The sequence below is a fragment of the Micromys minutus genome (assembly GCF_963924665.1).
Source record: "Micromys minutus genome assembly, chromosome: 1".
NCBI lineage: Eukaryota > Metazoa > Chordata > Mammalia > Rodentia > Muridae > Micromys > Micromys minutus.
In genome coordinates this window covers 164,639,049-164,660,658 of record NC_137969.1, presented here as the reverse complement: position 1 = coordinate 164,660,658, position 21,610 = coordinate 164,639,049, and the positions used below count along the sequence as shown (strand labels likewise).

The following is a 21,610-nucleotide window of genomic DNA, read 5'->3' as shown; positions in this document are numbered from 1 at the left end:
CTAGGTATCACAACATGGCTGAAGATTAAACAATGACCTTAAATCTCATCTAGGGGTCTTTAAACAGGAAATAAATAAATCTGTTAAAGAAATACAAGAATATACCATCAAACAAGTGAAAAAATGAATGAAACTGACAAGGAACCACTAGTTCTACTTGTTTCCCTGGGGACCTATTACAACCCAAAATAATGAGAGGCCTGTTGTAACCAGGGACTACTCAGCCAGGCAACACCAGAAACTACTAAGTGGCTAAAACCCAGTGCGAGAACACAATCAAGAAATGTCAGGGTAATATTGAATTTCATTATTGCTAGAACCCAGCTTTCATACTACAGCAATCTCTAAATATCAAAACATGGCTAAAGAATAAAACCTTAAATCTCATCTCGAAGTCTTTAAACAGGAAATAAATAAATCTGTTAATGAAATACAAAAAAAAAAAAAAAAAAAAAAAAAAATACAACCAACAAGTGAGAAAAATGGACCTGAGGATGAAAATAGAAAAAATAAAGACATCACAAAATGAAGGAAAATCTGGAGATGGAAAACCTAGGAAACAGAGGAGGAACTACAGACATAAGCATCAGCAAGAAAAGACAAGAGATGAAAGAGATACTTTGAGGCATAGAAGATACCATAGAAAAAATTGATAGATCAGTCAAAGAAAATACAAAAATTTTAAAGTTTCTAACACAAAACATCAGGAAAACTTGGGACATTATGAAAAGACAAAATCTAACAATAATAGTAATAGAAGATTCCCAGATCAAAGACCTATAGAAATTTTAAAAAAAGAATAAAAAAAATTCCCTAACCTAAAGAAATAGATGCCTATAAACATATAAGAAGCTTACAGAGCACCAAATAGATTGGACTAGAAAAGAAAATCCATTGCCACATAATGATCAAAACACAAAATATACATAATAAAAAACATATTAAAAGCTGCAAGGTAAAAGGCCAAGACCTATCAGAATTATACCTAAGTTTCAACAGAGACTCTAAAAGACCTGGAAAGATGTCTTGCAAACCCAAAGAGACTACAGATGTTAGCTCTGACTATTATACCAAGCAAAACTTTCGATCACCATAGATGGAGAAATCAAGATATTCAGTGACAAAACAAAATCCAACTTTAAACAATATGTTTCTACTAATCCAGTCCTTAAGAGGACTCTTGAAGGAAAACTCTAGCCCAAGGAGGTTAACTACACAAAGGAAAATACAAGGAATTAAAATTTTCACACCAGCAAAACAAAAAGAAGATAATGAATCTCTCTGTCTCTGTTTTTCTGTGTCTCTCTGTCTATATGTCTCTCTGTCTCTCTGTCTCTCTCTCTCTCTCTATACCAACAACAACAACATCAAAATAACAAGATCAATAATCATTGCTCATCAATATCTGTAAAGATCAATGGACTCCAATCACCAATTAAAAAAAAAAAGACACAGGCTAACAAAATGAATGCCTAAATAAGACCCATTATTCTACTGCATACAAGAAACAAAACATACCCCAGCAACAAAGATAGATATTATATCAGAGGGAAAAGGGCTGGAGAAAAGGGTTTCCAAGAAAATGAACCAACCAAACAAGCTTGAGTAGCCATTCTAATATCTAGTAAAAATATTTTTTTCAAACAAAAATAATCGAAAGAAAATGAAAAAGGACACTTCATACTCTTCAAAGAAAAAATCCACAAAGATGACATTCCCATTCTGAACATATGTGACCAAAATGCAAGGACATCTACAATCATAATAGAAATATTACTGAGCATAAATCACCTATCGAACTCCACAAATTAATAGTGGAAGAATTCAACACATCACTCTCAAAAAATGGACAGGTTATAAAAATAGAATCTGAACATAAAAAATAAAATTAATAGTAGTAATAACTCAAATTGACCTAACAAAAATCTGCAGAATATTTTACCCAAACACAAAAAAATATACTTTCTCTCAGCACCTCATAAAACCTTCTCCAAAATTGCCCATATAATCTGGCACAAACTAAGCCTCATGATACAAAAAAGACTGAAATAATCCCTTGCATCTTATCATATTACCATGGACTTAAGCTGGACTTCAACAAAAAACAACAGAATGCCTACAAACTCATGGAAATTGAAATACTCTGTACTCAGTGACCACAAGGTCAAAAAAAAAAAAAAAAAAAAATGAAGACTTTCTAGAATTCAATGGAAATGAAGGCAAATATATGCAAATTTATGAAACACAATGAAAGTAGTGATAAGAGAAAAAGTTCATACTACTAAGTGCCTTCATAAAAAAAAAAATGGAGATATCTCATTCAAGCAATGTAGCAATACACCTGATTTCTGTACAACAAAAAGAAGCAGGCATACCCAAGAGGAGTAGACAGCAGGAAATAATCAAACTCAGGGTTGACATCAATCAGTTAGAAACAAAAGGGAACAGTGCAAAGAACCAACATAACCAAGAGCTGGTTCTTTAAGAAAATCAACAAGACAGACAAAACCTTAGACAAACTACTTAAAGGGCGGGCAGAGAATATCCAAGATAATAAAATCAGAAAGAAAAGAGGACATAGAAATAGAAACTGAGGAAATTTTTAAAAAATCACTAGGTCTTACTTCAAAAGCCCTGTACTCCACAAAATTGAAAAATCTAAATGAAATGGAAGATTTTCAGGATAGATTCTACTTACCAAAGTTAAATCAAAAACAAGTAAACAACCTGAATTGTCTTATAAAACCTAAGGAAATAGAAGCAGTCACTAAAAGTCTCCAAACCAAGAAGAGCACAAGGGCAGATACTTTTAGCACAGAATTTTACCAGATTTTCATAGAAGAGATAATACCAATGTTCCTCAAACATTCCACAAATTAAAAACAAAAGAAACATTGTCATACTCATGTTGAAGCCACAGTCACCCTGCTACCAAAACTGCACAAAGACTCAATAAAGAGAATTTTAGACCAATTTACCTTATGAATATTAATTCAAAAATACTCAATAAAGTGTTTGCAAACTGAGTCAAAAAAGAAATCTATCAAAAACATCATTCACATGAACAAGTAGGCTTCAACCCAGGGATGCAGGTGTGGTTCAATATACAAAAATCCATCAACATAATCCATTACATATACAAACTGGAAAAAAAATATCACCATCTTAGCAGAGGGTGAAAATGACTTTGAGAAAATCTAGCATCCTTTCATTTTAAAAAGTTTTGCAAAGATCGGGAATACAAGACATACCTAAACACAATAAAGGCAATATACAGCAAGCAAGTAGCCAAAATTAAATTAAATGGAGAGAAACTTAAGCAATCCCACTAAATTTGGGGACCAGTCAAGACTGTCCTTTATGTCTGTATCTGTTCATTATAGTACTTGAATTTCTAGTAGAAACAATGAGAAAACTAAGAAAGATCGAGATGTACACTGCAAGAAAAGTCAAAGTATCATTATTCATAGACGATATGACAGTATACATAAGTGACCCCAAAACTTCTACCAGAGAACTTTTACAACTGATAAATAACTTCAACAAAGTAGCTGGACACAAAATTAGCTTAAAAATCAGTAGCTCTCCTTTCTACAATTATCAGCCTGAGAAAGAAATCGGGGAAACAACATCTTTTACACTAGCCACAAATACTGTCAAATATATTACTGTAACTCTAACTAAGCAAGTGAAAGACGTGCATGTCAAGAACTTCAAAACTCTGAAGAAAGAATCTGAGGAAGATGTCAGAATATGGAAAGATCTACCAGGTTTATGGATTGGTAGAATGAATATAGTGAAAATGGTCATCTTGCCAACAGAAATCTAAAGATTCAGTATAACTTCCTCAAGTTCCAACACAGTTTTTTTTCACAGACCTTGACAGAATCAATCTCAACTTCATATGGAAAAAAACCCAAGACAGCTAAAATAATCCTGTACAATAAAAGAACTTCTAGAGGTATTATCATCCCTGATTTCAAGTTGTACTACAGAACAATGGTTATTAAAACTGCATAGTATTGGTGTAAAAACAAACAGGTTGCTCAATGGAATCAGATCAAAGATCCAGAAATAAACCCACACACCTACAGACACTTTATTTTCACAAAGGAGCCCAAACTATACAATGGAAAACAAAATGTATCTTTAACAAATGCTCCTGCTCTAACTAGGAATCTGGATGCAGAAGGATGCACATATATCCATGTTTATCACCCTGCACAAAATTCAAGTCCAAGTAGACCAAAGATCTCAACATCAAACTGAACACACTAAATATAAGAGAAAGTGGGTAACTGTATCAAATGCATTGGTACAGGAAACAACTTCCTGAATATAACATTAACAGCTCAGGCACTAAGATCAACAATTGGTAAATAGAACCTAATAAAACTGAAAGGCTTCTTTAAGGCAAAGAACACTTCCAATAAGACAAAAGGCCAGCCTACAGAATGAGAAAAGATCATCACATCTGACAGAGGGATAATATCCAAAACAAAGAACTTGAAAAACTAGACATTGACAAACCAATAATCCAATCAAAATATAGGGTACAGAGCTAAATAGAGAATTCTCAAAAGGGAAATCTCTAATGCTGAGAAACAAAGAAATGGTGAGCATCCTTAGTCATTAGGGGAATGTGAAGAAATTCAGACACAAAACTATTCTGAGATCCCACCTTACCCCCATCAGAATGGCTAAGAACCAAACTCAAGAAATAGCACAAGTTGTTAAAGATGCCAGAGCAAGAGGAATACTCCTTCATTGCTGGTGGGAGTGCAAACTTGTACAAGTATTCTGGAAATCAATCTGGTGGTTTCTACAAAAGATGGGAATAGTTCCACCTCAAGACCCAGCTATACTATTCCTGGGCATAAAGCCAAAAGATATTCCATAAGGACACATGCGCCATAATGTTCATATTAGTTTTATTGTAAAAGCCAGAAACTGGAAACAACCCAAATACCCCTCAACTGAAGAATGAATAAAAAAAAATATGTGATTTGCTTACACAGTAGAACATTACTCATCTATTAAATGCAAGGAAACCATAAATCTTTCTGAAAAATTGATGGAACTAGAAACATCCTGAGTGAGGTAAGAGAGTCAAAAGGACATGCATGGTATGTACTCACTTAGACATGAATGTTAGCCATAAAGTGAAGGATACACATGTTACAAACACTAAACAAGAAGGAAGGCCCAAGAGAGGATGCTTGAATCCTCTTAAAAGGAGGGAATAAAATGGTCATAGGATTTAGATGGATGGAGGGAACTCAGTGGGAGAAGGGATGAGGAGTGGAATAGGGGCATTCAGGATCAGGTGTGGGGAGCGACAGAAGACAAGGGCAAGAGGACTGAGACAGTAAACGGAAATTGGCAGCTGGCAGGCGGGGCATCTCTAGGGCTTGCCAGAGACCTGGGATGAATGAGGTTCCCAGGAGTCTATGGAGGTGACCCTAGCTGAGACTCCTAGCAGTAAGGTATATAGAACCTGAAGTGGCTACTTCCTATAGCTAGGCTGGACTCCCAGTGTAAGGATAGAGACACTAACCTACCCACAAAACTTTTGATCCAAAATTTGTCCTGTCTATACAAAGTACAGGGGCAAAGATGGAATAAAGACTGAGGTAATTGCCAACCAATAACTGGTCCCACTTGAGACCCATCCCATGGGCAAGAACCAATCCCTGAAACTACTAATGATACTCTGTATGCTTGCAGACAGGAGCCTAGCATAACTGTCCTCTGAGAAGCTCTAACCAGAAGCTGACTAAAACAGATACAGAGATCCATCCTCAAACATTAGTCAGAGCTTGGGAAGAGTTGTGGAAAGGACTCAGGGCCCCAGAAGGTATAGAAATTCCATAGGAAAACCATCAGAGTCAACTAGCCTGGACACTTAGGTACACCCAGAGACTGAACCACCAAACAAAGAATGAGCACAGTCTGAACCATTTGTAGCAGATGTGCAGCTTAGTCTTCATGTGGGTCCCGCAACAACTGGAGCAGGTGCTATTGGTCATTACTAAGAAATCATAAAACATGCTTGAAAAAAATCAAGGAAGACAGAAAGGGAGAAAGAAGAAAGAAAATGAGTACCATGCCCTAATTTTCATTATGAGCTTTTCTTTCATTGAGAATTTTATACATGTATATGCTTTTTGCTCATATCACCCTCCCATTTCCTCTCCAAACCTCCAAGACCCACTAATGCCTCCTGACCCAATTCTATAACCTTTTCAACTGAAAAAATAGCCAACTGAATCCTATCAGTGTTCTCCTTATGTCCATGGGTACAGAGCCCTTCACTAGAACATGAGCCATTTTGCTGCAGAAAACTAGCTCTCCCTACACAAGTAGCTTTCAGTTGCCAAAGCTCCTCAGGTGGAAGTGGAATTTCATCAGTCCCTCCTTTATCCAAATTTTGACTGACTTGATCTTGTTCAGCTCTTATTTATGTTTTGTGCAGACAAGGATAACTATTGATGAGTTTGTGAATGCGATGACACTGACATGGCCAGATTGCAGATTGATAAAAGTCTTCCCTTATCTCTGGCTCTTATATTCCTGTCCCCTCTTCTGTGTGAGCCATGCAGGAAGAGAGTATAATATAGATATCTCTTTAAGGGCTGAACACTCCACAGGTACTTATCATTGTAACTAGCTATGGGTCTCTGTAAAAAATTGCTATACTCTACAAAAAGAAACCACTCTGAAAAGAATTGAAAGCATCACTAATATGGAGGTATACAATATTTAGAAGTAGTTAGTTTGATAGTAGGTCAATTCAGCATAATAATAGTAGCAGTTTCTCCTCTATGGTCTATAGCCATCAAGCATTCTTGGCCAGGTTTGTACCAGTCATGAGCTTTCTTCTATAGAGTAGTCCTTAAATCCAATCAAAGTTAACCCCATATTGAATAACCCCAAAACTTTTGTGTCACTATCTTATCAATGAGCATAACTTATAAGGACAGTTGTTATTGTAGCTCAAAATGTTCATAACTGCATAAGAATCAGTGATTTTTCTCCTTCAACAGCCTGTATAACACCTTCTGGCACTATAAAAGCTAACCAATGGAGATGATGATTGCAGATCAGCTCCAGATTAATATGCCCATGCCCTCTGACTCAAGTGTGCAATGTTTTCAAAAGGAAGCCCTCAGCTTCTAGTCTTGGTGGGTAGCCAAGAACAATGTCTTGCTTTTGAAGTATGCATAATTAAATAGGAAGCTCTTGGAGAAAGAATTTCTCTAAAAACTCATGAATCACTATAAAATAAGAATATCCATTATTCTTCGCTAGCTTTGTGATTTGTAAAGTACCAAAAATAACTTGTTCTAAGTCCTGATATTTCAGTATGCATTTGCTTATCACAGAGAGCTTCTTTAAATTGTCTGGTTTACTGAAACAAATTAAATTCCAAATATTAGAATGGACATCAAAAGGTTAAATAAGGAAGTTTTGCCACAAGATAAAGTTCATGAATGATAAATTCTTTGTGACCTAGAATCCTTCATGGTTTTGTGTATAAATTGAAAATTTGGCTCATTAACATTTTTATAAACTTCCTGTTGAAATAAATTATTTATTACTTTCTGTTATAAATAGGATTTTCTGCTACATTCTTCTGATCTATAATTTTAAACCTCCTAAGGTTTAAGTACCATAATATAAATCCCCTTCCCAATCAGAATAAACCTGTGACCTGTTAATGTGCTCTGTTCTTCAGTTAGATTAAGAGTCCACAGAGTTCTCCCTTTGTAACCATCATTGTACTTAGAAGAGTACTAAATCTAAAAGGAACAGTAAGACAAGATCTCCCACTGGAACTAACAGCCACCATTTGGGTAGACAACTGGCCAGAAATTCTCCAAGATTCACTGTTTCTACCTCTGTTCCTCCACCACAGGAGAGGAGGCAGAGGAGTATATGACTTGTGCTCCCACACTAGATTCGTCTATGGGTGCTAGGACATGAACTCAAATTCTTATGACTTAGCCAGCACTGAGCCATTCCCCCATCTTCTTGTCTCATGTATTATATTCAAACACTGACTTCACGCTTCCTAATTTGTCAACATTCAATCTATTTACATGCCTAAATACTTTTGAATATTTCATTGTAATTTTGATTATTTTTATTTTTCAATTCTTATTTAAAACTTTCCTTAGCTGCTCCCCTAACCCCCCCACCCCCACCATGCAAGTAGGCTAGCAGACTCGTGAAAGGAGAAAGAGATTCGCCATGCTTTGGAGGAAAAAGAGCCACCAGTCATGCGGCTATCCCTAAACTTGAATATCCCATGAAAAGATATATCACTGCACAGAAGCCTCTCTTGAATGACAGGCAGTTCAGGGACACAGAATTGTGTAAGGACTTCGAGAACGGACTTGGGAAGGGACTGCGCACACACTTGCTTGCTCAGGATACGCAGAATAGGCACAGCAGCTACATCTCAGGCCCAGGTCGATACGTATTTAACTGCTCGAGACTCAGTCATTTTAAACTTGAACCCATTTATGGCATTCAGTCCAGACCCAAAGTCTGAGTATAATGCCCAACTCACCCGGATGACCAGCTTGACAGTTTCTACAGTCCAGTTTCAGAAGACACTTCTGTCTGGCCTTCTAGAGCCAGAGTTGTTCCACTTGAACCTTGCCAAAGGTAACAAAGATGCCTTCAAAAGACTCAGACTTTTTGTTTCTTCCTCTCTTTCCTGGTATGAAGCCTACCTGACCAACACATATCCCTTGGATATGCCCCAGTATTCTTGACTTTTCAATTCAACTCATATACCCAAACCCAGCCGAGATGAGCTCTTTACGGATAACACTGCTAGGCACCTCCCTATCCTAAGAAAAGAACATTTCTATGTCATTGATGTCCTCAATCAAGATGGGAACATTGTGAATCCCTCAGAAATTCAGGCACACCTAAAGTACATTCTCTCAGATGGCAGTGCCCTGGTTTTCCCTGGAATATTTGACCAGTGAGAAGGAAGATGTCTGGGCAGAGCTCAAACAAGTTGATTCTTGGTGGTAACGAGGAAAGCCTGAGGAAAGCAGACTCTGCTATCTTCTGCCTAGATGACTTCCCGATGAAGAATCTTATTCACTTGTCGCACACCATGCTGCACGGTGATGGCACAAACCGCTGGTTTGACAAGTCCTTTAACATCATTGTAGCCAAGGATGGCACTGCGGCGGTCCACTTTGAGCATGTGGGGGGGGGGTGTAGCAGTGCTTAGGTTTTTCAATGAAGAGTTCAAAGACAGCACTCAGACCCCTGCCATCACTCCCCAGAGCCAGCCAGCCTCCACCAACTCCTCTGTACCTGTGCAGAAACTCAACTTCAAGCTCAGTAGTGCTTTTAAGGCTGGCTTCCCACTGCTAAGGAGAAGTTTGATATCACCGTGACAACCCTCACCATTGACTCCATTCATTTTCAGAGAGATGGCAAAGAATTGTTAAAGAAGGAGAAGCTGAGCCCTGATGCAGTGGCCCAGCTGGCCTTCCAGACGGCTTTTCTGAGACAGTACAGCCAGACAGTGGCTGCCTATGGATCCTACAGCACTGCAGCCTTCAAGCATGACCGCACAAAGACTATCTGCCCAGGCTCCATCTTTACTAAGAGACGCTCTGGGGCATTTGTCAGGGAGCTCTCCAAGCACAGAGTGGGCGAGCTTCAGCATATGATGGCTGAGTGTTCCAAATACCATGGCCAGCTGACCAAAGAATTAGCAATTGGTCAGCGCTTTGCTCTATGGTGTCTGGCAACAGCCGTAGGGGTCATCCTACCTGAGCTCTATCTGGACTCTGCATACCAGCAGATAAACTACAACATCCTGTCTACCATCACTCTGAACAGCCCAGCAGTGAGCCTTGGTGGCTTTGCACCCACGGTTCCTAATGGCTTCGGTATTGCATATGCTGTTCACGATGACTGGATAGGCTGCAGTGTCTCCTCCTAGTCAGGACACAATGTCTGAGAGTTTCTCCACTGTGTCCAGAAGTGTATAAAAGACATTTCCTAGAAGGGAATCAAAACTTAGCTTCTCGGTTGGTGAAAAGACTCCATTCTTTCACATAAGCATGGGTGCTCATGTAGCTGGAAGGTACCATCTTGAGCCCAACAAAACTAGTCCTGAGGTGCTTGCAACTCACAGTGAAGCAGATATGAGCTGGAAGATGCCAACTGAAGGTAATGAGAGATTGTAGCTTTAAAGTCCTTTGTTCAGGAGATAAGATTCGGAAAACTAACTCAGCTGTATTTATTGTTTAAATAGAAATAAAGCCCAGTGATGCTTGAGAAAAAAAATATGGAACAGAACTTTCTCTTCAAGTTCTAACATATTGCTCAGCAGTCTTCAGAGACCCATGGGAATGTGCTAACCACAGCTAAGAATTCGTCCATAAAATCAGCTAGAGTCAAAAACTACAACTAGTTGCATAATTGAGAGCATTTGCTTTTTTATGTGTTATGTTGTCACTCATGATTTAAAAAAAAAAAGAGGAAGAAGGGAAAACTGTGTAAAATAGGCTTTTTAAATAAAAAAGACTTCAAAGGTTCTATACATAATAAAGTGAATATAATTAGTGTTTGGCTGCACTTAAGGAGCCTCGAATGTTAAAGCTAAAGTCAGCTTAATAATTAATGTGGTTGTTGCTAAAGGTCCTCCATGAGATTGGACACAGCCTGTGGACACTTGTCAAAACAAATTGACCCAAACATGTATATTGTTTGAAGTCTATGTTAACAAAAATAGGTATTCTGAGAAATTAATATTTAAACTATGTGATGGATACTTCTGATTAAAGGTAAACATTTTCATTCCCACACTTCAGATATAGAATTTTTATTTTTTGGCAAGAGGCCTAATGCAAATATTTTTCATTAATAACATGCAAGAGATGAGAAAATCCATTTTCTAAAACATGGAACAAGGCAACATACTGGAAAACTATGTTCCAGGAGCTGTATTGAGCATTGCATACCTATAGTTTTAGTCTTGTTGTCATGAAAACCAACTACATAATCTCCTTCACACCCATGTCTCCAGACACCACAAAAAGACATCTTTTTTCCAAATGGAAAAGGAAGTCACACCTAAGGTTTTCTTCCCAGCATAAATAAAAAAGTTTGAGCAGCCATTCATTACATTTTGTCCATTGTTATCAATATAGTCTAGCAATCAAGTTAAGAACAAGTTTCTTATCAGTTAAACAGCTCTGAACAATTTGATAGATAGAGTCCTTTAAAATTATTTTATAAATGATTGATTAATGTAATGATGACTTTTATACATGAGAGGATTTAGAAATTAAGTCTTTTATTCAGTTTCAAGTTAACACCACATTCTCAATAATGTTTCTTGAAGCCATATATAAAAGAGTTAAGAAATAGAAGATATTTCTTGTTTAAAATGCATAAAACATGAGTTATAAGGACTATCGTAGTTTCTATTCCTTTTATTTTTAACATCCTTTAATGGTGTTATAAACTTGCTAAAATACTTAAGTTTATTATTTGTTTCTTATTGTTTATACTTACAGTTTTTGTTTATATTGTTCATTTTATCTCCCCTTAAAACCCCACATGGTATTTGATCTGCTGAGTAGATGAGCAATAATTATAATGACTATAGTAAATAACCAAAGGAAAAAACACCTGAATGAGGCTACAAGACATATTATAGGCCATGATCAGTCAGAAAAGATGTTCATGTCTCTTGACAGTTCTTTTAGATTTTAATTAAAGTAGTCTATGTCTTAAGCCAAGAGTTGTGCAAATTCTATGCAGTATGTGGAAAGAAGGAAGGCAAATTAGGTTTAAGATTTTGATGGTTAATATTAACATTCCTGTGGTCACAGATTTCAAGGCCACAGATTCATATAGAAAACCATGGGGTTTGTCACTCAAGAAATCATAAGAGCAACACACTAGACAGAATGGTACACCCTGGGATCCACTCTTTTCCGGCTCAGTGAGAGGTCAGGTTGACTGCCATCAAGACTAAGGACCCACCCCGCTGACAGCTGAGCCCAAAGAGAAGTCTTGCAAGTGCTCTCCCACTTGAGCCCATGCCTGTGCCAGAAGGGATGTCCTGGAGCTCCTGGAGGAGAGATAGAATGGTGCACTTTGGAATGTGGTGCTTTCCAGCCTAGCAAGAGTGCCAGGTGACCACCATTAAAACAGAAGAATGAAAATAGACCCTTTCTTATCTCCTTATACAAAGGTCAAGTGGAAGTGAATCAAAGATCTCCACATTAAACCAGGTACACTGAAACTATTAGATGAGAAAGTAGGGAAAACCGTAGAACACATAGACACAGGGAAAATTTTCCTAAACAGAACACCAATGGCTCAAGCTCTAAAGTCAAAGGTTGACAAATGGGACTTAATAAGATTGAAAAGTTTCTGTAAGGCTAAGGACACTGTCAAGAAAACAAGTCCGCAGCCAACAGATTGGGAAAAGATCTTTACCTAACTCACATCTGATAGAGGCCTAATATGCAAAGTATACAAAGAACAAGAAGTTAGACACCAGAGAATCAAACAACACTATTAAAAATTGGGTACAGAGCTAAACAAAAAGTTATCACTTGAGGAATATCAAATGTCTGAGAAGCATCTAAGGAAGTGCTGGACATCCTTAGTCATTAGGGAAATGCAAATCAAAACAACACTGAGAATCCACCTCACGCCAGTCAGAATGGCTAAGATCAAAAATTCAGATGACAGCAGATGCTGGCAAGGATGCAGAGAAAGGGGAACACTTCTCCATTGTTGGTGGGCTTGTAAACTGGTACAACCACTCTGGAAATCACTCTGGCAGTTCCTCAGAAAATTGGACATAGTCCTACCTGAAGACCCAGTTGTTCCATTTCTGGGCATATACCCCAGAGATGTTCCAACATACAGTAAGGCCACAGGCACCTCAATGTTCATAGCAGCTCTATTTATAATGGCCAGAAGCTGGAAAGAACCCAGATGTCCTTCAGTAGATGAATGGATACAAAATTGTGGTATATTTACACAATGGAGTACTACTCAGCTATCAGAAACAATGACTTCATGAAATTCCTAAAAAAATGGATGAATCTATAGAATATCATCCTGAGTGAGGTAACCCAGTCACAAAAGAACAGACATAATATGCAGTCGCTGATTATTGGATACTAACCCCAGAAAGCTGTGAACACCCCAGAAACAACTCACAGGTCATATGAACTTCAAGGAAAACAAAGTCCAAAAAATGAAAGCCTCAGTCCTTTTTAGGAAAAAATAAATAAATGTATAGCACCCTCTCAGACTATGGTACACCTGGATGTTAAATCACTAATAATCCAAGAGCTAAGAATATAGCCTTGTGACAATTTTTGATATTCAAAGATCATTATGCTTAATCTATATTCACCAAGAAAACTGTTTCCATGTTACCTTCTGTCCTACATGTACATTATGCATATGGTAACTAGTGGGATTTTAATGCATGCTATCAAACCTCTAAAATAATTAAGTACTGACAAAAAAATTCATATAGTGTTATGCCAAAATGCCTTTAAAAGTCTGTATATGTATTCCTCTTTTTTTTTAAACTAAAGTTGTAAGAGAAAGAAAAAAATAACATCCATATAGATTTTGTCTTTTAGCACATATCACTTCATGTAATAGTATCCAATACTATTCATCTTTTAAAAACTTGCATGGCTCAGGCCATTTGTCTCTGGGAACAGCAAAAATCCTGGGACGCAAGGCTGATGAGACTACGCTGAGAGTAGCTGGGGCGCAGAGAGGTCTGGGCCAAGCACATGGAAAGCGATTCCCCCCATTGCTTCAAGAGAACAGGAACTCTGCTGCAGGGTCTCGGTTTCCAGCTGGAAAGCCCTAGCCTGTGGACCAAACACTCAGGTCATTTACCACCAGGAACATCGGAGATGCAAGGATACAGGCCAGGTACACGAGAGAAACAGGAAACAATCACTGACAACAAGATTGCAAGAGGAAAGCAAAAACACTTACCCAGTGGAAACCAAGACAACCTGGCAACATCAGAAACGAGCTCTCCCAACAGAGCAAACAGTGGAATGCCAAATATTCCAGAAAAAAAAAGACTCAGAGATGAAATCATACTTAAGATGATGCTGAAGATCTTTAAAGAACAATGGAGGAAAATAATAGAGGAATAGAAGCTTATAAAGAGGAAACATAAAAAACACACAAAGAACTTCTGTTTCCACCCGGCGGCAACTTCAGGACACCGAATAAAGTAAATTTCCAACCAAAAGTTATCAAAAAAGATAAGGAAGGACAATTTTTACTCATTACCGGGGAAATCTGTCAGGAGAAACTCTCAATCCTTAACATATATGCTCCAAATAAAAAAGCACCCACATTCATAAAAGACACCCTACTAAAGCTCAAAAAATACATCTCACCCCACACAATAAAAGTGGGACACTTTAATACCCCACTCTCACCAATGGACAGATCATGGAAACAGAAACTGAACAAGGACACTGCAAAACTAGCAGAGACTTTGAACCAACTAGAATTAATAGATATATACAGAACATATTATCCTAAAGTAAAAGAATACACCTTCTTATCACCACCCCATGGCACCTTCTCGAAAATTGACCACATAATTAGACACAGAGCAAGCCTCAATCAATATAAGAAGATTGAAATACTCCCATGCATCCTCTCAGATCACCATGGTCTACGGCTGGTCTTTAACAACAACAAAGACAAAAAAACGCCACATACACATGGAAACTAAACAACGCTCTGTTAAACAATAGCAGGGTCTAAGAAAAAATAAAAAAGGAATTAAGGATTTTCTAGAATTCAACGAAAACGAAAACACAATATACCCAAACCTATAAGATGCAATGAAAGCAGTACTGAGAGGAAAACACATAGTTCTAAGTGCTTCCAAAAAGAAAATGGAGAGCTTACATCAGCAACCTGACAGCACAGCTAAAAGCCCTAGAACAATAGGAAGCAGATATGCCCAAAAAGAGTAGACGGCAAGAAATAATCAAAATTAGGGCAGAAATAGACCAAATAGAATCAAAAATAACCATTGAAAAAATCAACAAAACCAAGAGTTGGTTCTTTGAAAAAATCAAAAAGATTAATAAACCCCTAGCCAGACTAACTAGAGGGCAAAGGGAGTGTACAAATTAACAAAATCAAAAAGGAAAGTGGGAACATAACAACTGAAACTGAGGAAATTCAAGAAATCATCAGATCCTACTACAAAAACTTATATTCCACAAAATTGGAAAATCTGGAGGAAATGGAAAAATTCCTAGACAGATACATGATCCTAAAGTTAAACCAGGACCAAGTAAACCATCTAAATAAACCTATAACACCTAAAAAAATAGAAGAAGTCATCAAAAGCCTCCCAACCAAAAAAAGCCCATGTCCAGACAAGTTCAGTGCAGAATTTTATCAGACATTTATTGGGGATATAACACCAATACTCTCCAAACTATTCCAAAAGATAGAATCAGATGGAATACTACCTAACTCATTTTTTGAGGCTACAATAACCCTAGTACCTAAACCACACAAAGACCCTACAAGGAAAGAGAACTTCAGACCAATCTCACTTATGAACATTGATGCAAAAATACTCAACAAAATCCTTGCAAACCAAAGCCAAGAACACATCAAAATGATCATTCATCATGACCAATTAGGCTTTATCCCTGGGATGCAGGGATGGTTTAATATAAGGAAATCCATCAACGTAATCCACCATATAAACAAACTCAAAGATCAAAATTACATGGTCATCTCACTAGATGCTGAGAAAGCATTTGACAAAATCAAACACCCCTTCATGTTAAAAGTCCTGGAAAGAACAGGAATCCAAGGTCCATACTTAAACATAATAAAAGCAATATACACCAAACCAACAGCCAACATCAAACTTAATGGCGAGAAACTTGAAGCAATCCCACTAAAATCAGGGACTCAACAAGGCTGCCAACTCTCCCCCTACCTATTCAACATAGTACTGGAAGTCCTGGCTGGAGCAATTAGACAGCAAAAGGAGATCAAGGGGATACAAATCAGAAAGGAAGAGATAAAAACATCACTCTTTGCCGATGACATGATAGTGTACTTGAGTGACCCCAAAAATTCCACCAGAGAACTCCTACAGCTGATAAACAAGTTCAGCAAAGTGGCTGGATACAAAATTAACTCGAACAAATCAGTAGCCTTCCTATACTCAAAGGACAAACATGTGGAGAAAGAAATTAGGGAAAAGGTACCCTTCACAATTGTCACAAAAACTATGAAATACCTTGGTGTGACTCTAACTAAGCAAGTGAAGGACCTGTATGACAAGAACTTCAAACCTCTAAATAAAGAAATTGAGGAGGATCTCAGAAAATAGAAAGACCTTCCATGCTCATGGATTGGAAAGATCAACATCTTAAAAATAGCCATCCTACCAAAAGCAATCTACAGATTCAATGCAATCCCCATCAAAATTTCAACCCAGTTCTTCAAGGAATTGGAAAGATCAATGTGCAATTTCATATGGAATAACAAAAGACCTAGAATAGCTAAATCCATCCTCAACAACAAAAAATCATCTGCGGGAATCACTATCCCTGACCTCAAGCTATATTACAAGGCAATTGTGCTGAAAACTGCATGGTACTGGTACAGAAATAGGCATGTGGATCAATGGAATAGAATAGAAGATCCAGAAATGAGCCCTCATGTATATGGTCACCTGATTTTTGACAAAGGAGCCATAAACATTCAACGGAAAAAGGACAGCCTATTCAACAAATGGTGCTGGTCCAACTGGCACTCAGCATGCAATCGAATGAAAATAGACACTTTCTTATCTCCTTGTACTAAGCTCAAGTGTAAGTGGATCAAAGATCTCCACATTAAATCAGATACACTGAAACTATTAGATGAGAAAGTAGGGAAAACCTTAGAACACATAGGTACAGGAGAAAATTTCCTGAACAAAACACCAATGGCTCAAGCTCTAAGGTCAAAGATTAACAAATGGAACTTAATGAGATTGCAAAGTTTCTGTAAGGCTAAGGACATCGTCAAGAAAACAAAATGGCAACCAACAGAATGGGAAAAGATCTTTACCAACACCACATCAGATAGAGGCCTAATATCCAAAGTATACAAAGAACTCAAAAAGCTAGACACCAGAGAATCAAATAACCCTATTGAAAAATGGGGTACAGAGCTAAACAAAATGTTCTCAGTTGAGGAACACCAAATGGCTGAGAAACATCTGAGGAAGTGCTCGACATCCTTAGCCATCAGGGAAATGCAAATCCAAACAACCCTGAGATTCCACCTCACACCAGTTAGATTGGCCAAGATCCAAAACTCAGATGACAGCAGATGCTGGCGAGACTGCGGAGAATGAGGAACACTTCTCCACTGTTGGTGGGGTTGCAAACTAATACAGCCACTCTGGAAATCAGTCTGGCGATACCTCAGAAAATTGGATATAGTACTACCTAAAGACCCAGCTATTCCACTTCTGGGCATATACCCCAGAGACACTTTAATACACAACAAAGATATATGCACCACAATGTTCATAGTGGCTCTATTTATAATAGCCAGAAGCTGGAAAGAACCCAGATGTCCTTCAGAAGATGAATGGATACAAAAATTGTGGTACATTTACACAATGGAATACTACTCAGCCACCAGAAACAATGACTTAACCAAATTCTTAAGAAAATGGCTGCATCTAGAGAATATCATCCTGAGTGAGATAACCCAGTCACAAAAGAATAGACATAATATGCAGTCACTGATAGTGGGATGCTAACCCCAGAGGCTTGCACTCCCCCAGAAACAACTCACAGACTGTATGAAGTCCAAGAAATAAAGAAAACAAAACAAAAAAATTACAAAACAAGAAGACTTTGACTATTTCTATGTTGCATTTTGTTTTGCATGTACTTAACGCTCATTGTAACTATTAGGTTTTCAATGCATACTGTCAAGCCTTTGAAAAAATCAAGTACTGACTAAAAAATATATTCATATAGTTTTATGTAAAAATTATTTTAAAATCTGAAAAAACAGTACTGACAAAAATGTATAATTTTAAGCAAAAAAATGTTTAAAATCTGTACATTTATCTTTGTTTTGTAAAATAAAGTTGTTTTTTTAAAAAAAGAATATTTTTGCTAAAGCAAACACATGAAAGGGCACAAAAAAAAAAAAAAACACACACACACAAAGAAATCAAAGAAGTAGAGGAAAACAGAACCAAAAAGATGAAGGAATGGAAGAAGGAATTTAAAATGGAAATGGAAACAATAAAGAAAACACTAAAAGAGACAACCCTGGAGGTAGAAATCCTAAAAAAAGAAATCAGGAGTCACAGATGCAAGCATCCCCAACAGACTACAAGTCATAGAAGAGAGTATCTCAGGGACCGAAGACAACATTGAAAATATAAACAAAACAGTCAGGGAAGATGCAAAAATCAAAAAGCTCCTAACCCAAGATGTCCAAAAGATCCATGAAACAATGAGAAGACCAAACCAAAGGATAATAGGAATAGAAGAGGGCGAAGAATATCAACTAAGAGGCAAAGAAAATATCGTCAAAAAATTGTAGAAGAAAACTTCATACCCTTAAGAATGAGATGACCATGAGCATAAAAGAAGCCTACAGAACTCCAAATAGAGTGGACCAGAAAAATAATTCCTCCCAACACATAATAGTCAAAACGCCAGATGCCCAAAGAAAAGAAAAAATACTAAAAGTAGTAAGGGGAAAAGGTCATGTAACATACAAAGGCAGACCAATCAGAATCAGACCTGACTTCTCAACAGAGACTAGGAAAGCTAGAAGATCTGGGACAGACCATAAGAGAACACAAATTTCAGCACAAACTGCTATACCCAGTAAAACTCTCAATCACCATACATGGAGAGACCAAGATATTCCAGGACAAAATTGAACTTACACAATATCTGACCACAAACACAGCAATACAATGATTATAGGTGGAAAACCCAATACAAGGAGGAAAACTAAATCCTAGTAAAAGAAAAGGAAATGCCTAAGCAAGAAAAACAAAATAAGAAAGAAACACAGGCACAATTCTACATCTAAAAGCAAAAATAGCATGAAAGAGCAACCACTATTCCTTAACATCTGTTAGCATAAATAGACTCAAGTTCCCAATAAAAAGACATAGGCTATCGAACTGGATAAATAACAGAATACAGCATTTTGCTGCATACAGGAAACTCATCTCAGAGACAAAGACAGACACTATCTCAGAGTAAAAGGTTTGGAAAAAATCTTCCAAGCAAACAGGCCCAAGAAACAAGTTGGAGTAGCCATTCTAATATCGAATAAAGTAGATTTTCAATCAAAAGTTATCAAAAAAGATAAGGAAAGACACTTTTTACTCATTACAAGGAAAATTTGCAGGAGGAACTCTCAATCCTTAACATGTATGCTCAAAACACAAGAGCACCCATATTCATAGAAAAAAAACCCTACTAATGCTCAAAAAATACATTGCACCACACACAATAATAGTGGGAGACCTCAACACACCATTCTCATTAATGGATAGATCATGGAAACAGCAACTGAAGAAGGACACATTGAAACTACCAGAGGTTATGAACCAATTGCAATTAATAGACATCTACAAAACATTTCATCCTAAAACAAAAGAATACACATCCTTCTCAGCACCTTACGCCACCTTCTCCAAAACTGACCACATAATCAGTCATAAAACAAGCCTCAATAGATATAAGAAGATTTAAATACTCCCATGCATCTTATCAGATCACCATGGATGAGTTTGATTATTTCTTGCTGTCCACTACTCTCCATTAAACTATAGCATGGTTAAAAAAGATATAAGAAAAAAATTAAGAATTTTCTAAAATTTTAATGAAAATTAAAACAAAACAAACACAAACCTATGGGGTGCAATGAAAAAATTGCTGAAGGAAAACTCATAGCTCTGAATGCTTCCAAAAAGAAACTAGAGAGAGCATACACTAGCAACAGCACAGTTGAAAGCTCTAGAACAAAAGGAAGCAGATACACCCAAGAGTAGTGGACAGCAAGAAATAATCAAACTCAGAGCAGAAATTAACCAAATAGAAACAAAAAGAACCATTCAAAGAATCAACAAAACCAAGAGCTGGTTTTTTGAGAGAATTAACAAGATTGATATACCCTTAGCCAGACTAACTAGAGGGCAAAGAGAGAGTGTCCAACTTAACAAATTAGAAAAAAAAAGTGAAGATATAACAAATGAAACTGAAGAAAATCAAGAAATCATCATATCCTACTACAAAAGCATATACTAAACAAATCTGGAAAATCTGGAGGAAATGGGTGAATTTCTAGACAGATACAAGATACTAAAGTTAAACCAGGATCAGATAAACCATCTAAATAATCCCATAACACCTAAAGAAATAGAAGCAGTCATAAAAAGCCTCCCAACAAAAAAAGACCAGGACCAAATGGGTTCAGTTCAGAATTCTATCAGACATTTATTGACGACCTAATACCAATACTCTCCAAACTATTCCACAAAATAGAGTCAGATGGAAGACTACCGAACTCATTTTTTGAGGCCACAATAACCCTCATTCCTAAACCACATAAAGAAAGAGTACTTCAGACCAATCTCACTTATGAACATTGCATCAAAAATACTCAACAAAATACTTGCAAAATGAATCCAAGATCACATCAAAAATATCATTCACCATGATCAATTAGACATCATCCCTGGGATGCAGGGATGGTGTAATATACAGAAATCCATCAACATAATCCACCATATAAACAAATTCAAAAAAAAAAGATGGTCATCTCACTAGACGCTGAGAAAGCACTTGACAAACTTCAACACCCATTCATGTTAAAAGTCTTGGAAAGAGCAGGAATCCTAGGCCCATGCCTAAATATAATAAAAGCAATATACAGCAAACCAATAGCCAATGTCAACTAAACAGTGAGAAACTTGAAACAATCCCACTAAAATCAGAGACTATAAAAGACTGCCCACTCTCCCCCTATTTATTCAACATAGTACTGGAAATCCTGGCTAGAGCAATTAGACAGCAAAAGGAAATCAAAAGGTACAAATTGGAAAGAAGTAAAAACATCACTTTTGGCAGATGACATGATAGTGTACGTAAGTGACCCCAAAAATTCCACCAGAGAACTTCTACAGCTGATAAATAAGTTCAGCAAAGTGTCTGGATATAAAATTAACTCAAGAAAATCAGTAGCCGTCCTCTACTCAAAGGACAAACATGCAGAAAAAGAAACTAGGTAAAAGATACCCTTCACAATAGTCACAAACAATATTAAATACTTTGGTGAGACTCTAATTAAGCAAGTGAAGGACCTCTATGACAAGAACTTCAAATCTCTGAAGAAGGAAACTGAGGAAGATCTCAGAAAATGAAAAGATCTCCCATGCTCATGGATTGGAAGGATCAACATTGTAAAAATGGCCATCTTACCAAAAGCAAACTACAGATTTAATGCAATACTCATCAAAATTCCAACCCAATTCTTT

General features: G+C 37.1%; 1 pseudogene across 1 annotated transcript; it reads left to right on the top strand.

Annotated features, from left to right (window-relative positions):
- Window positions 1-6,745: 6,745 nt before the first annotated feature.
- Window positions 6,746-9,979, top strand: LOC308416704 (carnitine O-palmitoyltransferase 2, mitochondrial-like; annotated as a pseudogene). Its single transcript has 2 exons — window positions 6,746-6,751; window positions 8,219-9,979. The product of its transcript is annotated as a carnitine O-palmitoyltransferase 2, mitochondrial-like (transcript).
- The last annotated feature ends 11,631 nt before the right edge of the window (window positions 9,980-21,610 follow it).